This window comes from Rhinolophus hipposideros, assembly GCF_964194185.1.
Source record: "Rhinolophus hipposideros genome assembly, chromosome: 7".
NCBI classification, from domain to species: Eukaryota; Metazoa; Chordata; class Mammalia; order Chiroptera; family Rhinolophidae; genus Rhinolophus; species Rhinolophus hipposideros.
In genome coordinates this window covers 6,639,570-6,658,061 of record NC_138053.1, presented here as the reverse complement: position 1 = coordinate 6,658,061, position 18,492 = coordinate 6,639,570, and the positions used below count along the sequence as shown (strand labels likewise).

The following is an 18,492-nucleotide window of genomic DNA, read 5'->3' as shown; positions in this document are numbered from 1 at the left end:
CCATCGCTTCCAATGGCCTGGGACGCCCTCGCGAGCGGAGCAAGGCTGGAGGATGCTCTTTCCCCAAACACGACTGAAGCGCCAATGGGTGCGCAGCGCCAAGGTGGGTGCCGGCGCGCCCCGACACCCTCCGCCCACGAGGTTACGCCGCGTTTTCCTCCCGCCCGCCCACTGGCGGCTGGGAGCGGCGTGCCCGCCCCCCGCGCCAGGCCCCGCCCCGGGCGCCCGCCCCCCGCGCCAGGCCCCGCCCCGGGCGCCCGCCCCCCGCGCCAGGCCCCGCCCCGGGCGCCCGCCCCAGCGCCGGCCCCTTTTGTTCCCTCCCGGAGCCGGGGCGCTCGCTCCGCTCCCCTCGGTCGCCCTGCTCGGCCGCGGGGCGCGCCGGCGGCGCCCGTCTTCCTCGCCCAGCGCCTCCTGCGTCCCCGCCGGCTGCCGGCCGCACACGCGCGGCGCGAGGCCCGAGCCCGAGCGCGGACGCGGAGCCCGGCGCCAGGAGGTGCGCGAGCCGAGGGCTGCGGGGAGCGGCCGCAGCATCCTCCCCCCGCGGCGGCCGGGCCGGCAGAGGAGGAGGCCTGAAGCTGGAGGGGCGGAGGTAGGAGCAGCGGGGCCACCCCGAGAGGGGGGCTCGCTGGGCAACAAAGGACCGAGGGATGCGGGAGGCGGCGGTGGCCCCGGCCTGGGCAGAAGCGGCCGGCCCGGGGGCATTGTCGCGCGTGGGAGAGGCCCGAGGGTTGTGGCTGGCGGGTGGGCGTGAGCACAGCCAGTCCTGGGGTGCACCCCAACTTCCCCCGGCCTGCAGGCGCGGAGGGGACGCTGCTGGCCTTGGGGGGCGCTTCTCGGGCTTCCTGTCCCCGTGGGGAGGGCATCCCCAGCACCCCCTGTGCCCCTCCCCACGGACGGGTTCAGCACATCTGCCGAGGGGCCGCCCGTCCGCTCTCCCAAGGGCAGTGCCTGGCCGCTGGACACGCCGCAGGGCTGCGGGCTCGCAGGCCCGGGCGGGGGCACAGCCTGGTGGGCGAGGCGCCCCAGCTCCCTTCTCCAGACCCGGTGTCTGGGAGAACGGGGATCCCCCGCCCGCAGGCTGGAGTCGCCTGGCCTATGCCCTTTGCAAAACTTGGTTGAAGTGCATGGTGGAGAGATTTGGAGGAGACTGGGGCAGAGGTGCCCCCCGCAAGCTGGCGCTGGTGGCCGGTGAGGCAGCAGATTTTCTGCCCTCCCCACGGGGAGGGGCCGCGGCCTTGGAGGATGCTTTCCTGGGCCTCCAGGACCCGCCCGTTTGGGCCCTTCAGGCGGGGCCTGCGCAGGGCGGGTGCCCGTGGGCACTGCCACGCAGGCCCCAGCCCCACCCGCACTATGGGAGGATGGGCAGAGGGGCACCTTGAGAGCAGTCACACACCCCGCTGCGCATCCCCCAATCTCTAAGACCCTACCTCTCCTTTCTGGGTGAGAAATGGGATTCTAAATAAGGGGTGCTGCCCTCACCCTTGTAAGATGCCCAGGGGAGGTTGGTGGGGTGGGACTGTCCTAGGGACGGCTGGCAGAGGAGGAGGAGGGTGCAGGGAGCACTACGTGGGGGCCGACTCACGTTGTGTGTGTGTGTGTGTGTGTGTGTGTGTGTGTGGCAGACTCCCCACCAGTTGTAATGTAAACAAGGAGCCCTTCATTCATCCAGCTGCTGTCACCTGGCCCAGCACTGCCAGGGGCTGGCAGATACACAGGGCGGGGCACTGCTGCCCCCAGGGAGCACCGCTGACCCCAGTGCAGTGGTGGGGGAGGAAGGGACACCTGGAGGTCAGGGTGGAGAGGAGGCTTGATGGAGTCCTGTGCAGAAATGTGCTGCCTGTATGTCAAAGGGGCTTCAGGCAGGGAAATAGCATGGGCAGGGGGGCCAGGGGTCAGAGAAGGGGACAGGAGGCCTGGTGGCTGTTGGGTTAGAAGAGCAGCGAAGGATTTAGGTGATGGGGCATGGGATTTAAAGCAGGGGAGTTCTGTTGAGGGAAGGGATTGTCCTGTCCTTCCTACTTTCCCAGGTGGGGCCCCTCAAACATCTTCCTCCATGAGTTATGAGCCCAGGATGCATTGAGTCTGCAGCACCTGGCCTGCAAGTGATTTTGGGGTGTAGACTCTTATGACAGGTGGAGGGAGGTTGAGAGGGAGAGGAGTTTCAAAGGAGGCAGAGCCTGGCAGTTTGGACCTGGGGGAACCTAAGCACACGAGTGTGCGCCTGCAAGCTCCCAGGTGCACCTGGCAGGCTGGGAAGGTGCTGCCTGGACTTCTGCACCTGGAGCCTGAAATCCCAAGTGGGGATTCACCCTTGGACACCAATCCCTTTTCAGCATCTCCTGTCCACTTTGGCGACTAAGAGTTCAGATGCGGGACCCTGACAGCCTGGGTTCAAATCCCAGCTTTGCCACCTACTAGCTGTGTGACCTCAGACAAGTCACTACACATTTCTCTGTCGCGAATTTCCCATCTGTGAAATGAGGATACTTATGATATCTACCTGTTAGGGTTGTTGAGAGAATTGAATGAATGGATGTGTATGAAGTGTGTGCACTGTGACGGAGGGGATGCCTAGGGTTTGTTATTGTGGCTGTGCCAGATGGCTCTCCAGCCTGTACACCACACACACACACACACACACACACACACACACACACACACATACACAAGTGGCTCATCCCCTCCCCAGCTGTTTGTCCACTGTTAGTCCTGCCTATTAGTCCCACCTAGGCCCTGCTGGTCTCTCCCTCATGCAGCCTCCTCCCTCGGCTGCCCCCTCCGCTCTGGCTGCGACCTCTGCCATTGATCAGTTGCGTCACCCTGGGCAAGTGGCTGGACCTCTCCATGCCTCAGTTGCCCTTGGTGATGGGAAAGCCACCATCCCCACAGCCCCAGCCATCCCTGCTCCCTCCACTCTGGTCCGCGATGTGGGGGACAGTGCCTTCTGGCTTCCCCTCCCTGGCCCTGCCCCGCTAAGGATTGACCTTGCCCTCTTGATGCCATCTACCATACCTCCACTTCCATGCCCAGAGGGGAGCTGCATTCTTGACCCTCCTGGTTCCCTGCTGTCTTAGGCCAGGCTGTTTTAACAGAATACTACAGATTTATTATCAACAACAGGAATTTATTTCTCACAGTTCTGGAGGCTGGAACTCTGAGATCAGGGTGTCAGCATGGTCGGGGGAAGACCCTCATTCAGGTTGCAGACATCTCCTTGTTCGGTCACATGGCTGACGGGGCTAGGGAGTTCTCGGGAGGTGTCCATTATAAGGGCACTAATCCTTTCATGAGGGCTCCATCCTCATGACCTGATCACCTCCCAAAGGCCCCACCTCCTAATACCGTCACACTGGGGATTAGGTTTCAACATATGCATTTGGGGGGACACATTCAGACCATAGCACCTGCCCAGTGGTTCTTGGGGAGAACATCAGCCTTTGTGTAGTTTAAAAACAACACATACTGAGTGCTTACGGTAGGCCAGGAACTGTTTTTAGCTCTTTAAATGCATGTATTAGTTCATGGATATCTTAATAACATCCCCTATGTTTTACAGATGAGGAAATCAATGCACAGAGAGATTTCCCTGTTTGCCCTCTATGCATTTGTTAAGCGCCTACTGTGTGCCTGGGAGACACGCCCCCTTCCTACATGCCATCTGACCTGCGTACCATATTCATTTCCCTGAAGCACCATTTTGGCCGTGCCTTCCTCAGACACCTGCACCCATTTGTTCAAGTACAAAGTCCAAATGCTCTCTGGCTCTAAGGGCACCAGCCGCCTGTGCCTTGCCTTCCCAGCACGGCTCTCCAGTGCCGGCTCTACCCAGACCCGCCTCGCCTTATAAACTGAGTAGTGGGCACGGCTTCATGAGTAGGCCTGCCCTTGAGGAGAAGGGGGAAGGGCTCTGACCATGTATCTGGGATAATTTTGTTGCAGGGGACAGGAACTTCCTCCAATTAGGTTAAGTGAAAGGGGAGTTAAGAGGAGGGAAAGGGAACTTGTGCAGCAAACAATTGCAGGCGGCCGGCTCCCCCAGGACAAGGGAAGCTGGCAGGCAGCCCCTCCTCCGGCTTTCCTCTTTGGACTGTGGTTTCATTTTCTCTGCCTGTCCCAGTGCATCTGTCCCTTCTCTTCTCCCTGTAGGCTGGCTCTCTCTGGGTTGTTGGCATGGCTGCCCTAAATGGCGGCTTCAGCTTGAGGCCACAGGACCTCCCAGAGGCGCTCCCCTCCCTCTTGGGGTGCCAGCAAGATCAGTGGGCCCATCCTGGGTGAGGGTGCCCTCCCCATCCACTCAGCTGGTCTCTGGGGCTGGGGGTGGGAGACAGTGCTGGGCACAGCTTGTACAATGTCGGCTGCATTTATGATGCGTGGTATGTGCTGGGGGAGGACGGGAGAATGGGGCATTGCCATCCTTGAGAGCTCTCGGTCTGCTGCGAGAGGCAGACCCATGGCCACTTTACCATAGTGCCACCGGATACGGAGTGTGGGTCTCCACCGTTCAGCAGTATGATTCATTGGGAGAAATGGGTGCCCTGATTTGGCCAGTTTAGGGGAAAGACGGCATGGCTGGAGCTGTGCCCCATGTGCCTCCCCCAGCTCTAGCTCAGGAGCCTACTGCCAGCATGGGACCTGCCGTGTCCCACCATTCCCTTCTCTGGCCTGCACTGCCAGTGTGCACAGCAACAGTAATACAAAACTCATGTTTTCCAAAGAAATGCCTCAAAATGATAGTGAACTATTTCCCTTCTGAATAGAAAGCAGAGCAGGTCAGGTGGTTTTGATTGACAAGGGCCTTGTCCACTTACCTACCAGCTTCCGATTTTGCTGAGCCGCCATTGCTCGGCTCCTGGAGTCAGACCTTTGACTCCAGATGCAGTTGAAAAGATACCCACTCCCCTTCCACTTCCTTCTTTGCCCTTTTGGCCTCGATGCCATGAAAGGGTGGAATTTCAGGCTCACGAGGAGTGCCCGGTGTTCCAACCTCCCTTCCCTAAGGAGGCGATCCCGTTGGTGTCCAGGGCCGATCTGCTCCTGCTGCACCTAGCCTGGCCCCAGCTCTTCCCTGGGGAGCCCCAGGCCCTGCTCAGGGTGGCAGTGGGTGATGGCTTCAAGGAGCACAGTGCACCTGACTTTTGGAACTGCCTTCGAGAAACTTTTACTGAGTTAGAGTGACATCAGCCCCCTTCCTGAAAATATAAACAAGATCAGTACCTTTGAGACACATTTTAAGGCCAGAGTAGAAGAGATGCCTCAGTGCCCAATGGGGTCATTGCCCTGACAAGGGGTGCAAGTCCTTCGAAGTGTCACTCAGGCAGGCAGGGCCCTAGGTGGGTGGGATGGCCTCGGGGGCTTCCTGGAGGACTAGGTCCGGGGCTGCATCTTGAAGGGTGGGCAAACTTGGGGCGGTTAAGGAGGGCCTTCCTGATGGGCGCAAAGGGAGAAAAATGGGGGAGAACTTTGGGCGCAGGAGGAGAGTGGGTGGGTGGGAGCTCAGCATGGAGCCCCCATTCTTCCAGGTGGAGTGTCTGGTTGTGGGATCCAGTGATGAGGGAAGGAAAGACATGTGACGTCTTTGGATTTTTTGCTACCTTGTATCCTGATTCTGCTCGGGTCCTTTCTAACATAGACTCTTCTCTTATAAATTTGTGTGTAGGTTCAGTCACTCAGCTCACATTTAGCTTCTTTCAGAGCAGCGGCAGTGCTGGGCTCAGGGGACAGGAAGCAGATGAGAGAAGACATCCGAGGGGGCCTTCTGTGTTCTTTGTATGATTCCAGAAAGGACTTGAGGTGATTTGCAAGAGAGAAGACATCCGAGGGGGCCTTCTGTGTTCTTTGTATGATTCCAGAAAGGACTTGAGGTGATTTGCAAAGATAAACGCAGTAAAATGAGATGAAAAAGACATGGGAAAATTGGGGTGAGAGGAAACCCAGGGTAGAAAAGTCAGATGAAGCCGGAGGGGACTGCTGCCACTCTGGTGGAGGTAATCTGACTCCGAGCTTTCTAGCAGCCACGTCCGAGAGGGAAACAGGAGTTTGGAGTGGCTTTGTATTGTCACATTGTCTCGTGTAATCCCATGCTGTACGCAACGCAACAGCCTAAGTGAAGGACAGACAGCAGCTCCAGGGAGGAGCCGGTCTGTGTGGTCCTGGGACAAATGGACATCCAGAATGGGGGGTGGGGGCGGCAGAACCTTCTGATCCTTCTAATCCTCCTCGTGGAGGGTCCGGCCAGCAGCTGATGCTCGCAGCCAGCCCCCCCCCCCACAAGTATGTAACGGGCTGTGGGGCTGGGTGAGACCCGGTGAACCAGGAGCCAGGCTGGTCCCTGCCCGAGAATCCCTGTGTCTCGAGGATGCATGAGGGTCTGGGATTCAGGCTGTGCAGACAGCTCTGGGCACACCCGCTCAGCTCCAGGAGTTGGCTAAGGGGAGAAGAAGGGGGTAGGCATTCCTGGCAGGACCAACGACGGGGTAGGTGTCTCCGTGGGCAATGAGAAGTTCAGGGAGCCTGGGATGCAGGATGCTGTGGGGAAGGGGGCCCAGGAAACAAGGCCAGGACGGGTGAGGACCGGGTCCAGGGGCAGAGGTGCTGTAGGCTGACCTGGGCACTGAGGGCTGTGGGCTCCCCTCCACACTCTTGCCTAAATCTCTGTCCTTCCCCCCAAACCTGGTGCCTGGAGGAGAGTTGGTTCTGAGGAAGAGAAGTGGGTAGGAGCACAGGCTCTGTGGCCGGAGGGCCCGAGTTCCAATGCGACCTCTGCCATTGATCAGTCAAGTCGCCCTGGACCTCTCCGGCCTCAGTTGCCCCATCAGTGAGGTGGGGCTCATAGTAGCATCTTCACAGGGCTGGTATGAAGATTAAATGAATTAATATTTCTGAAGCGCTTAGACCGCTGCCTGGAGCAGAACAAATGTCACAGATCTGTGGTCCCTTAGGCTGGAGCAGCTCAGCCGAGGGGGGTCTCGTCCCACTCCTCACGCTAAGTCTGCCCACACGGGTGCAGAGCGAAGCACCGTGAAGAAGCACAGAGAGGGGTGTGGACATGGGGCCGCCCTTCCCCCTGCCGTGGGCCAGCCCTGGGCTGGGGGACACTCAGCAGCTTCCTGCTGATGTTGCTTTTAACAGTAGTAGTAGCTGCACAGGTTCCGGAGAGCTTCTCAGGCAACTGTGTCAACTGAAGCAGAAACCTGCTCTGAGAGCAGGCCTCAGTTTCGGCTTGATCTCCTCTGGGGATGGGGGGCTCACTGCCTGCTTTGCTCAGTGCACCCACAGCCAGTGAGCACCCACGTTGTGCGTGCAGCGTGCGTGGTGCTGGGTTTCCACCAGGATGTGAGTCATTCGGAAGCTGAGCTGCTTCTCTCTGTCTTCCCCAGACATTGCCTGAAGCCAGCCGGTGAGTGCATTGATGGGGTGTGAACAAGCTGCTATGGGCCTCCCACTGGGCTTGGGAAGGATGAGGGTGGCTGAGGAGGGCATTTTCATTCATTCATGTGTTTATTAAACATATTTTGAGCTCCTGAGTGTGCTAGGCGCTGTCCTAGGTACCCAGAGCCCAACAGTCAACAAGATGTGCAAAGAACCTGCCCTCTTAAGCTGCTCTCAGTGAGAGCTGAGGGAGTTTGCCGGTAGCCGAGAGGAAGGGCGTTCTAGGCAGAGGGAACAGCATGTGCAAAGGCCTGAAGATGTGCCAGTGTGTAGGGGTATGGGTGAGTGTCTGCGGCATTCTGCCAGAATTTGGTGGCTGGAGGCAGTGGGGGGGTGGGGGTTGCCTTTCTGAAAGCTGTAAAAGAAACTACTGATTTTAGGTCTTCTTAGTGACGGCCTTACCCATGGGGCCACCACATTACCCCCTCCTCTACCCTCCAGCAGCCCTAAGTTGCCTTTCAGAAGTATAGATGGTACCCCTGGCCCCCTGGCTGGTTCATCCTTCTTGCAGGCTGCCGCACCGTGACCCTGCCCCGTGTGCCCTGGTTTGCATTTGCTCCCCTCTGTCTGGGCCTCTCATGCTGCAGGGGGGCCAGGCCTGGACCTCAGTGGGCTCTGCCTCCTACCTGCCCCCTGCAGGTGACGGGTCAAGTGAGAGGAAGCCCAGGAAGAAGGTTGGTGCCCAGGAAGGTTGTCCTGTGAGCACAGTACCACTGTGTGCCAGACCCTGGGCACTTGAACTCCCTGGGGGCCTGGGCCTTCCTGCAGGGAGCTCACAGAACCAGGGGAAGACAGAACTCCAGTAGGTCCACATGCTTAGGGGCCACCGGCTGAGGCGGTCTGATGGGTGGGAAGGCTTCAGGACAGCAGGGACCACCCTTACTTCCTCCTCTCCTGCCCACGTATTTTTAAACTTGTTTTTTGAAGTATAACATCCATTCAGAAAAGTGCTCATGTCATACGTGTACCACTTGGAGAAGTTTCTCAGCGTGAAATGCTGTGCAGCAGCACCCAAATCCAGACTCAGAAGCTGCAGCTTCCCAGAAGTCCCTGCTGTTTTCACTTCCTGTCAGTGCCCCTGACCTAAGGGTGACCCTGTCCCTGAATTCTAACACCATCCATGAATAAGTGTTGCCTGCCCTTGAACTGAATTTTAAACGGAAGCATACAATCATACTCCAGCTTTTCTATCCAGCTTCTTTCACTCAAGATTATAACTGCAAGGCTCATACACATTACTTGTAGTTGTAGTTCATTCATTCTCATTGCTGTATTTTATTCCATTGTGTGCATCTATTTACACACATGACTAAATGACAACTTATTTGGTCATTCTAATGGTGACGGGTGTGTGAGTCACTTTCAGTTTGGGAGTATTAGGAATAGAACATGTCTTTTGGTGCACGTATGTATACGTTCCCATTGGGGGTGTACCTAGGCGTGGAATGGCTGGGTTTTAGAGTTAGGTTTGTGCAGCTTTCGTATGTCATGCCAAGCTGCTTTCCAAGTTGTTTATCCCAGTTTACTCCTGCTAGCCGTGCATGAGCGTTCTGGATAATCCACATCGTCACCAGCACATGCCATGGTCCGTCTTTCATTTTATACATTCTGGTGGATGTATGGTGTTATCAGGGTGACGAATGAAGGTGGACATCGTCATATATTTACTGTCTTTTGAATGCCCTCTTTTTGTGACATGCTTGGTCAAGTCTCGTGCTGATTTTTCTAGCTTGACTTGTCCGAGTTCTTTCTATATTCTGAGTATGAATCCTTTGTAGAAGATAGGAATTGCCCATGTCCTTTCCCCTCTGTGGCTTGCCCCCCGCCCCCACTCTCAGTGCTATCGTTTGGTGCACAGACGCTCTTAATGTTGTCCAATTTATCCATCTCTTTCCTTGTTTTCAGCGCTTTCTGTGTCCCGTGTAAGACATCTTTGCCCACTCTAATGCTATGAAGACCTTCTGTGTCTTCTTCTAAAGACTGGATTGTTTTACCTCTCATGTTTAGACCTGCTATCGGGAATTGATTTTATGTGTGCTGTGAAATAAGTGTATTAGTTTCCGTTTGCTGCTATAACAAGTGACCACACACTTAGTGGTTTAAAACAACACGAATGTATCATCTTAGGATCCTGGAGGTCAGAAATCTGAAATGGGTCTCACCAGGCTAAGATCAGGATGTCAGCAGGTCCACGTTCCTTGTAGAGGCTCCAGGGAAGATTCTGTTTCTTTACCTTTCCCGGTTTCTAGAGACTGCCCGCATTCTTTGGCGGGTGGCCCCCGCTTCCATCTTCAAAGCCAGCAATGAGTCCTTTGCACACTGCCATCTCTGATTCTTTCTCTCCTGCGTCCCTCTTCCACTTATAAGGACCCTTGTGCTTACATTGGGCCTGCCCGGATAATCCAGGATACTCTTTCCATTTCAAGGTCAGCTCTTTAGCAAGCCTAATTCCATCTGTAACCTTAATTCCCCTTGGCCATGTAAACTAACGTGTTCACTAATGATATGAGGCCATCAATGGGGGGTATTATTCTGCCAATCACAGGAGGGGTTGTGATTTTTTTCCCCATGTGGCTATCCAGTTAACTCAGCACCACTTACTGTAAAGACTGTCCTTTGCTCAGGGGTAATTTGTAGCTGCTTGTGCAGATTCTGACCCTAGGGAGGAGGCCTGATGGGCTGGGCTGGGGAGGAAAGCCCAGGAGATGGGGTGGCTTTCCTGCAGCTGCCTGGCCTAGATGTGTTGGATGGAGCTGCCACAGAAAGCACAAGTGGAGAAGGCAATAGTGAAAGACGATGGGGTCAGTATGGTGGCCTGGGAGGCAGGATGCTGGAGCCAGTCCTTCCTGTGTGTCCTGATCGCTGGATGACCGCAGCAAGCCCCTCTTCTCCCTGGACCCTGACTCTGTCTGGTCTCAGGGACCCTCGTGCCCAGCACAGGTTTTCCTCATTGGAGCAGCTGAGTCTTAATACCCGGTTCACTTGCTCTGTGACCTTGGGTGAATCATCTCTCGGACCGGGGCCTTCATTTCCCATTCTTTCAAATGAGAATAAAGGTGGGTCAGAGGACTTGAGCCGTGTTGTTCCCAAGCCTTTCTCCCCAAGCCTGGTGGGGGACCCTGTCCGGCAGGGCATCCTGGGCCAGTGAAGGAGGGTTCCAGTTCTCCAGTTGGCAGGGCTATGGGGGCCTCACAGCCAGGGGCGGGCTCTGGTGCCATGGCTGTGCCCTGGTTCAAAGCATGCCGTGTGTGTGTGTGTGTGTGTGTGTGCACGCGCACGCACACCTGTGCACATGACAGGAAAATATATTGACATTTCTTTCCATCCCTCAATCTGACAGCCCTGGCCCCCTTTGTTCTTTGCTGGAAGACAGGATCCCTCCAAAACTGAGGGAAGATGGCCGGGCCCTGTGTGTCCAGCTCAGGCAGGATTGACAGGCTGGCCACTCCCAGGGCTCTGCAGTCAGCCTCGGTTGTTGGCAGGACAGGGCAGATGCTGACTTTACAACGTGGGAACTGCGGCCCTGAGCTTGGAGGCTGTGAGGACAGGGGGCATGCGGGGCTGCACCCAGGCTCCGCTCAGGCCCTGCTTGTCTCCCGCCTGCAGGTGCCAGAGAAGGGGGGAGCCAGCTGGGGCTCTTGGATTGCTCTGTCCTTCCCTGCCTAGCACCGTGTGCCCCTGCACTCCTATCCATGCCGCTGGCACACCGTGCCCCGGCCCGCCCACCGTTCCCAGCTTCATTCCCCTCCCTTTCCTTGAAGCCACATCAGCTGGGGGAGACCAGGTTCCAGCCACAGCTCTGCTCTGAGGCTTAGGCGGGTCCCTTCCCCCACTGGTTCTGGATGGCTACCAGGCCCCTTTGTACTGCCAGGGCAACTTGGAACCCCAAGTAGGGCCCATCACCACCTCATTCTTCTTGGGGCCCCCTGTCCTCTGCCACTGGCTAGCAGGTGTGCTGAGTATTGGGCTTGCACAGCCAGGGCTGGCTCCAGCTTCCTGCGGGGCCTCGCTGACCCAGTGAGAGCAGAGGGTGGGTGTTGGGACGGGCACAGGCAGACAGTGCCATCTCCCCACCGCTCCCAGGCCAGAGGGTCAGCTGGTGTGAGGCTCAGAGCTTTGGCTTCTGCCTCAGGCTGGCAAGACTCAAGGGAAGGAGCCTGTCCTAGCCGCCCTGCTGTGCTCTGTGCTGTGCGTGGGGATTCTGGCTTCCCCACTGGGTGCGGTTCCCTGAGCCTCTGTCAAATGCGGACAAAATGAACCTCCCTTCCCAGCTCAATGGGACAGGCAGTAGGTGCCAGCTGGGAGTAGATTTATGGGGACTGGCTACATCTGTCATTGGGGCCCCTGCGGATCTGGGGGTTGGGGTAACACTGGGTTTCTGGTGCACGTGTGTCTTGTGGCAGCCTGTGGGGCAGGACTAGCGGAGCCTGTGCCTCAGCCACATAATTCGGGGAGCCGTGGCCTGGTGGTCAGCACTGTGGGGGTTCACTCTGGGGACTGTTTCCTCTCTCCTCCCCTATGTCTATGTTTACTCTTTTATCGTTGTTTAAAAGGTGATTATGAAATATTTTAGGCAATCAAATAAAGGGATAGAGAGGATACAATAAACACTCGTGTACATCTTTAAGAAACAAATCTTATAAATAGAAGTGAAGCCCCAGTTATCCTGCCCCGGCCCTGTTCCTACCCCTGAGCCGCTTTTCCCAGTTACTGCGTGGAGAGCTGCGATAAGCACCCTGAGCGGCCCCCCTCCCGCCCTCCCGGGACGCACAGCCAGCCGCACTCCCTGGCTGGACCCCCTGCACCTGCAGTGCTCCCCCAGCCTGGGCCCGCCCCACCCCTCAGCCCTTGCTCCTTGGCCTTTCCAGCACTTGGCTTCACCTGGCTTTTTGACTTTCTGCCCATCTGATTGGGTGGGAAATGGGAGCTCCCTGTGGCTTGGACCTGTGTTTCCCTGATGACTGGGAGGCCCTGTGGCTCTCCTGCCGGGCTCTTCTCCTCGAAAGCTGCCCCATTCATGCCCTTTTGTTGTTGGGGTGCCCTCTTCCTCCTCTCCAGCCCCTCGCGTTACATACCAGTGGATACCCCAGGCCTGTGCCCCTCATTCTCCCCAGCCTCTGCTGTCCCCAGCGACTCTCCCACGGGCCACGACCCAACACTCTGCCTCCTGTCCCCCACCCTCCCGCCCCCCAGGGTCCTTCATTCATTTCACACTTGGTGTGTCCCAAACTGAGCTGCCCCTTCCAGCCCCTGCCTTTTCCTGGGTCTCTCCTGGTAGGTCCCTCCCAATTTGAGAGATTACCGCCTGCTGGAACCCTGGGCGCCCCCATGCCCTCATCATTTGTCAGCTCCTGCTCAGCACCTTTCCCCCCGCTGTTCCCTCTAGTCCTGCAGTGCAGGCCTCCCTGTGTGTCCCGCGTCTCTCAGCAGCCTGCCTGCCCCCATCCTTCCCATCGTCCTCAACAGCTCCAAGAGCGGTTTTGCCAGTGTGCACACCTGGTCTGTCACATCCCGGGCTTACGTTCCCCGTGGCTCCTCAGCCCTCAGCTCGATGCTTGGGCACCACTGGGAGACTCTGAATTCCACCCCCCACCCCTCCCACACACTTTAGCCTCTAAATCCTCAGCTGTTTGGTTGACTTGGCAGAGTATGGTCTGTGCCTCATCGTAGTTTCCCCCACATTGCCCCCAGCCCCCCGCCTCCTGTTCTGGTACAGAGCCTACCCCCGTCCCCTCCCCACCCCCCAGTGCCTCCGTCTCACCACCTGTAAAGTGGGGTAAAAGTGTTGCTGTCTCGTGGGGAGCATGGCCAAGTGAGTCAGAGGACACAGCCCACAGGAGCTGTGGGAAGGGCAGCTGTTGCTCCTGTCCGGCTCTCCGAGGGATCACGGTGCCCACGCCGCCCCTCCACCCCCGCCCGCAGAGACTCGGGCCCAAATGAGGGCTTTTCGCGAGTGGGCAGGGGCCACGCTGTAAGTTCATCTCTGGGTGTCATGTGGACCAACATTGTGGTTTCAGGCTCAGGAGAGGAGTGGGGAGCTCAGGTACCCTGGCTGCCAGGACCCCTAGTTGGGGAGGAGGAGGAGAGGCCACTGTGAGGGGGAACAAGTGTCCACAAGGTCTGGGCCATGTGAGGTCTGCACCACGTGGCCTCAGCCAGCAGCACTGTCCCGCCACAGTGCCTCGCAGGAGGCCCCGGGGGTGAGGATGGCTGGGTCCCCCAGCAGAGTCTGGCCCGGAGCCCCCTTCCTGGTGCCACCTCCCTCGCCCTCTAGACATGCTGGCACTCAGAGATGGGTTTTCCACTGCCCTATTTGGCACTGGCTGCCCTTCCGTCGGGGCCGCACCCTGGGCTGCCGATTGGCAGAAAGTTCTTGGTCCTCATCTCCACTGAAACTGTGGCGCGCCACCCCCGGGCAGCTGAAATGGAAACCCTGAAATGCAGCCCGGGTTTGTCTTCAGTAAATGGCAACTGAGGGCAGCACAAAGGGGGCCTGTTAGTCTGAATGCCACCCGTTCTGTCCCACCTCCCACACCCGCCTCGTCTGGGCCCGCGTCCCTGAGGGGGTGGAAGGGGGCAGCGTGGGCACCGCGGGCCCTCGGAGATCATAATAGACACCGGACAGGAGCAACAGCGGCCCTTCTCACAGCTCCTGTGGGCTGTGTCCTCTGACTCGCTTGTCCGTGCTCCCCATAAGGCAGCAACACTTTTACCCCACTTTACAGGTGGTGAGACGGAGGCACTGGGCCAAGCTCCACAGCCACTGCTGGTGGGTCTGGGCTTTAGATCTCCATGAGATCTCCACTCCTTCCCCTGCCTCCCGGGCCTCCCCCATCAGCCGCAGTGTGGCCAGAGGCCAATTTATCACGATGTCCCAGCTTTTTCCAAGAAACCCCTTGTCTTCCTCTACCCGATGAGCAGGGCTGAGTCACAAAGGCCAGTTGCCCGAGGCCTCCTCCCCCTTTTCCTGTTCACTGTATTTCTCTGTCTCCCCTTCCCTATGCTCCAGCTTTGGAAGCCCATGGTGGTGAGGTGGTGAGGGGGTGGGCTGCTATCCTCCTGTCCCAGCCCTTCCCGCACCCTCAGCAGTGGTGGATGGACCTGAGTCAATGCCGCCCTGGTTCTCTCCTGCCAGCTCCTCTGGTCTCCTGTGTAAGCGAGAAATGTGGACGCTGTCCTCAGAGCAGGGGTCCCACAAATGTCATTCCAGGCCTGGGCCAGGCAATGGGGGGAGGTGGACCAGGGGTTGGTCCCAGCTGCTGAGTTGTGTGTGACGTCGGGCGAGGCCCTGAACTTTTCTGAACTTCAGGTGCTCCCCCTGTGAGATGGCCACTGCCCCATCGGGGCTTGTTAGGGCTAATGAGGCCACATTCCTGCAAGGCCTGGCACACAATAGGTTCTTCGTACTGGAGGCTGCTGGGATCATCGGGGTCGGGGGGGGGGGGCGAGAGGGTAACTGTGGGAGCCTCCAGAAGCCTCTCCTGGGAGGAGTGTCTGTGGGGATTTGTGCCCTTGAAGGCTTTTGTCCTCTAGGCCATCTCAGGTGTGCTCGCTAGTTTCCGGATCACGGGCTCTGGGCCAGGAACCATGCTAGAGCTGAGTTCTCAGGGAGAAGAGACTATGGCTCACAGGGGTTGCCTGTGAGCTCTCAGAAGGCAAGATGAAGGTAAACGAGAACAAGACCCTCCCTCCTGGCTCAGGGTGTGATCCTGAGGTCTCTGTGGGCCAAAATCCTGGCAGATTTCCTGGAGGAGGAAGAGGAGGCACCGGGCGAGGCGTTCCATAGGTGGTCGGAATAGGTGAAGTAAAGCAGGTGGGAGAAAAGGCTCAGGCACAGTCCGGGAGGTGGGAAGCATCAGGCAGATGGTGAGGAAACGCAGGGTCATCAGCAGCAAGGCTGGCTGGGGAGCTTCCAGTGCAGGGACATGGTATGACCCTGGGTCCCTGACTCAAAGGACACATTGACTACATGAAAAGCCATGGCGCCAGACAGCCAGCTGGGCTGGTCATCACAAGCCACTCAGTCCTGAGTGCTGGGCCCTGCGGAGGTGAGGGGGGCCTTCTGGGCCTCTCACCCCATGGGCCAGCATCATTCATTCATTCATTCAGCAGTGATTTATTGAGCTCCTGTAGGCACCAGACACCCTTGTCAGCACTAAGGATACCACAGTAAACAAAATAGACCCAAGTCTCTGTCCTCGTGCAGTGGAGGACTGGGTAGGGGTTGTAATCTTAGAAGGGCACACTGGAGCAGATACTTGAGCAGATACTGGAGCAGATGCTGGAGCAGATGCTGGAGCAGATGAGCAACACACCTGGATATTTGAGGGCAAAGCATTCTAAGCAGAGGGAACAGCATGTGCAAAGGCCCTGAGGCTGGAGTGTGCTTAGTGCTGGAGGCCAGCGTGGCTGGAGTGGAGTTGGTGAGGGAGAAGTAGTGGTGAAGTGAGAGATGAGGTGAGGAGGCCCTTGAAGGCGAAGGCTATCGCACTGCTACACCAGCTTCATTAACTTCTATAGGGAGCCTTCAAGGATATTTTTAAAGTTGAGGCTTAATTTACACAACATTAAATTCATCCATTTTAAGTGTTATGATTTGATGACTTGTATTTTATTTTATAAATTTTATTGGGGTGTAACGTGTTTCTCCAGAGCCCATCAGCTGCAAGTCATTGTCCTTCAATCTAGGTGTGGAGGGCGCAGCTCAGCTCCAAGTCCAGTCACCATTTTCAATCTTAGTTGCAGGGGGCGCAGCCCACCATCCCATGCGGGAATTAAACTGGCAACCTTGTTGTTGAGAGTTCACGTGCTAGCTCCTGCGGCAGCTCAGCAGCAGCTCCTTGTTTTCAATCTGGTTGTGGAGGGCGCAGCTCACTGGCCCATGTGGGAATCGAACCGGCGACCCTGTTGTTCAGAGCTCGCACTCTAACCAACTGAGCCATGCGACCGCCCTGGGTTTGATGACTTTTAGTATCCACAAACGTTGTGCAGCCCTCACCACCATCCAGCTTTAGAACATTTCTACCATGCCTGAAATGTAGAGAGAAGTTCTCTCATGCCTGTTTTCAGTCCATCCCTGCTCCTACCCTCGGGCAACCACTGATCTGCTGTCTGTGTGTATAGTTTTGAAATTTTATATAACTAGAATCATACAGTATGTAGTCTTTTGTGTTTGTGTCTTTCACTTAGCATAATGTATTTCAAGGTTCGTCCCCATTGTTGCATATGTCAGTAGTTCCTGTTACTGCCGAGGGGTACACTGTGGTGTAGGTGTGCTGTTGTGCGTTCCCCAGGTGATGGGCATTGGGGTTGTTACCATTTGGGGGCTGTTATGAATAAAGTTGCTATGAACTTTTTTTTATAAATCTTTGTATGGATATACATTTTTATTTCTCTTGGGCAGTTGGGTCATATGGTAGGTATGTATTTAACTCTTTAAGAAACTGCCAAACTGTCTTCCAAGGCGGTTGTACTGTTTTTCACTTCCACGGACAGTAAGCGTGTTCCAGTTGCTCCGCCTCCTCACCGGTACTTGATGTTGCCGGTGTTCCTGTTTTGAGCCCTTTCCGATGGTGTGAAGTGGTGTCTCCCTGAGGTTTTGAGCCTCGTTTCCGAATGACTAGTGAGCTTTTCCTCGGCTTATTTATTGCTGTTTGCATATCTTCCTTGGTTGTGAAATGGTGTTCAAATCTTTTGTTCATTTTTTGTCAGGTTGTCTTTTTATTAGGGAGTTGTGGGAGTTATTTATATGTTCTGAATACACGTCCTTTATATATATATATATGTGATTTGTGGCTTTTTTCTCCGGGAGGATCTTGGGCAGGGAAGGGGCCATGGGTGTGGGGAAGGCTCCTGGCACCTCGCTTCAGTCCCAGCAGTCCACTCTCCTCCGCCTCAGTCACGTGGGGCTCTGAGTGCAGATTTCCCGGGTCAGTCTCTGGGCTAAGCCACAGGAGCAGGAAGCCTGTTTGGCCACCCACAGAGTAGTCACCCATCTGCTGTCACTAGAGACCACTCTCACATGCCTTGTTGGCTCAGTGAGTCCCTTTCAGGCTTGGATATGCCGACACAGCCTAACCAGGCTCACAGAGAGAGACGTCTACAAACCACAGGGCAGTTCCCCGGTGAACGAGCTTCCTGGAGTGCCGGGTTCTGGGAGCAAGGGACCAGCCTCGTACCCCAGCCTGACCAAATGACCCGGGGTATCAGGCGGGATCATAGTGTCCAATTTGGCAGGCTCTGGGGGCCAGCTCAGCGTTGGCAGGTGGCCCCATTCTCCTGTCGGCTCACCTGGGCTGGTAGGTGTCACCACTATTGCCTTGGGAAAGCTTATTTTTCTCTGCTATTGTGGCTGACAGCCCCACCTGAGGAGCTGATCCTTCCGGCTGTGCCAGGACAGGTAATAGTGTTGCCAGCTCATCTTGCTGGCTTGAGAGCCATTCTGAGGACACTTTGCGTAGTTCTGCTGTGAGCACTGTGGGTTGGCTTCTGGATGAGTCAGAACTTTTTTGGTTTCGAGCAACAGTGTCCCTCAGATAGGTTTTGGGCAAAAAGAGAAAACAATGCACGTGTGTGTGAGGATTTATTGGCTGATGTACGTGAGGGTCTCAAGTGACCAGCTGCAGGCTCAGCTGGATCCAGGCCCTCCAAATCCAGTGACTCAGCTCTGCTCTCTCTGTGTTGCCATCATTCCTGGCAGGCTCTCCCATGCGGTAACTGGAATGGCCCTGTAGCTCCCGGCATCCATCCCACACCCAGGCAGCCCCAGAGCAAAGAGAGCATCTCTTCCTAAAGATTCCAGCGGGTCCAGGCCCTGATGCTTTTTGGGTCACGTGATCTTCCCTCAGCCAATCACAGGGGCTCCGACCAGGCCTGGGTCATGTGTCTACTCCAGGTGTGCATGTGGGGTCAACCCACACAAGTCCTATGTATCAAGAGTGGAGGGTTCTCTAAAAGGGAATAACATTCTGTGACCAAGGGTGGCTTAAGGATGTGGCAGGATGGGCTGAGGCTGGGCCACCCCTGACTGCATCAGAGTAGAGTGCCCAGAGGGCATTGATGGCC

At 56.7% G+C, this 18,492-nt stretch overlaps 1 protein-coding gene across 2 annotated transcripts in view; it reads left to right on the top strand.

Moving 5' to 3' along the window:
• Positions 1–323: 323 nt before the first annotated feature.
• Positions 324–18,492, top strand: part of CLIP2 (CAP-Gly domain containing linker protein 2) — a 78,982-nt gene continuing 60,813 nt past the window's right edge. For both annotated transcript variants that reach the window (XM_081053537.1, XM_081053536.1), the window contains exon 1: positions 324–589. The gene's annotated coding sequence lies outside the window, so the exon portion shown is untranslated. The remainder of the gene's footprint in view (positions 590–18,492) is intronic.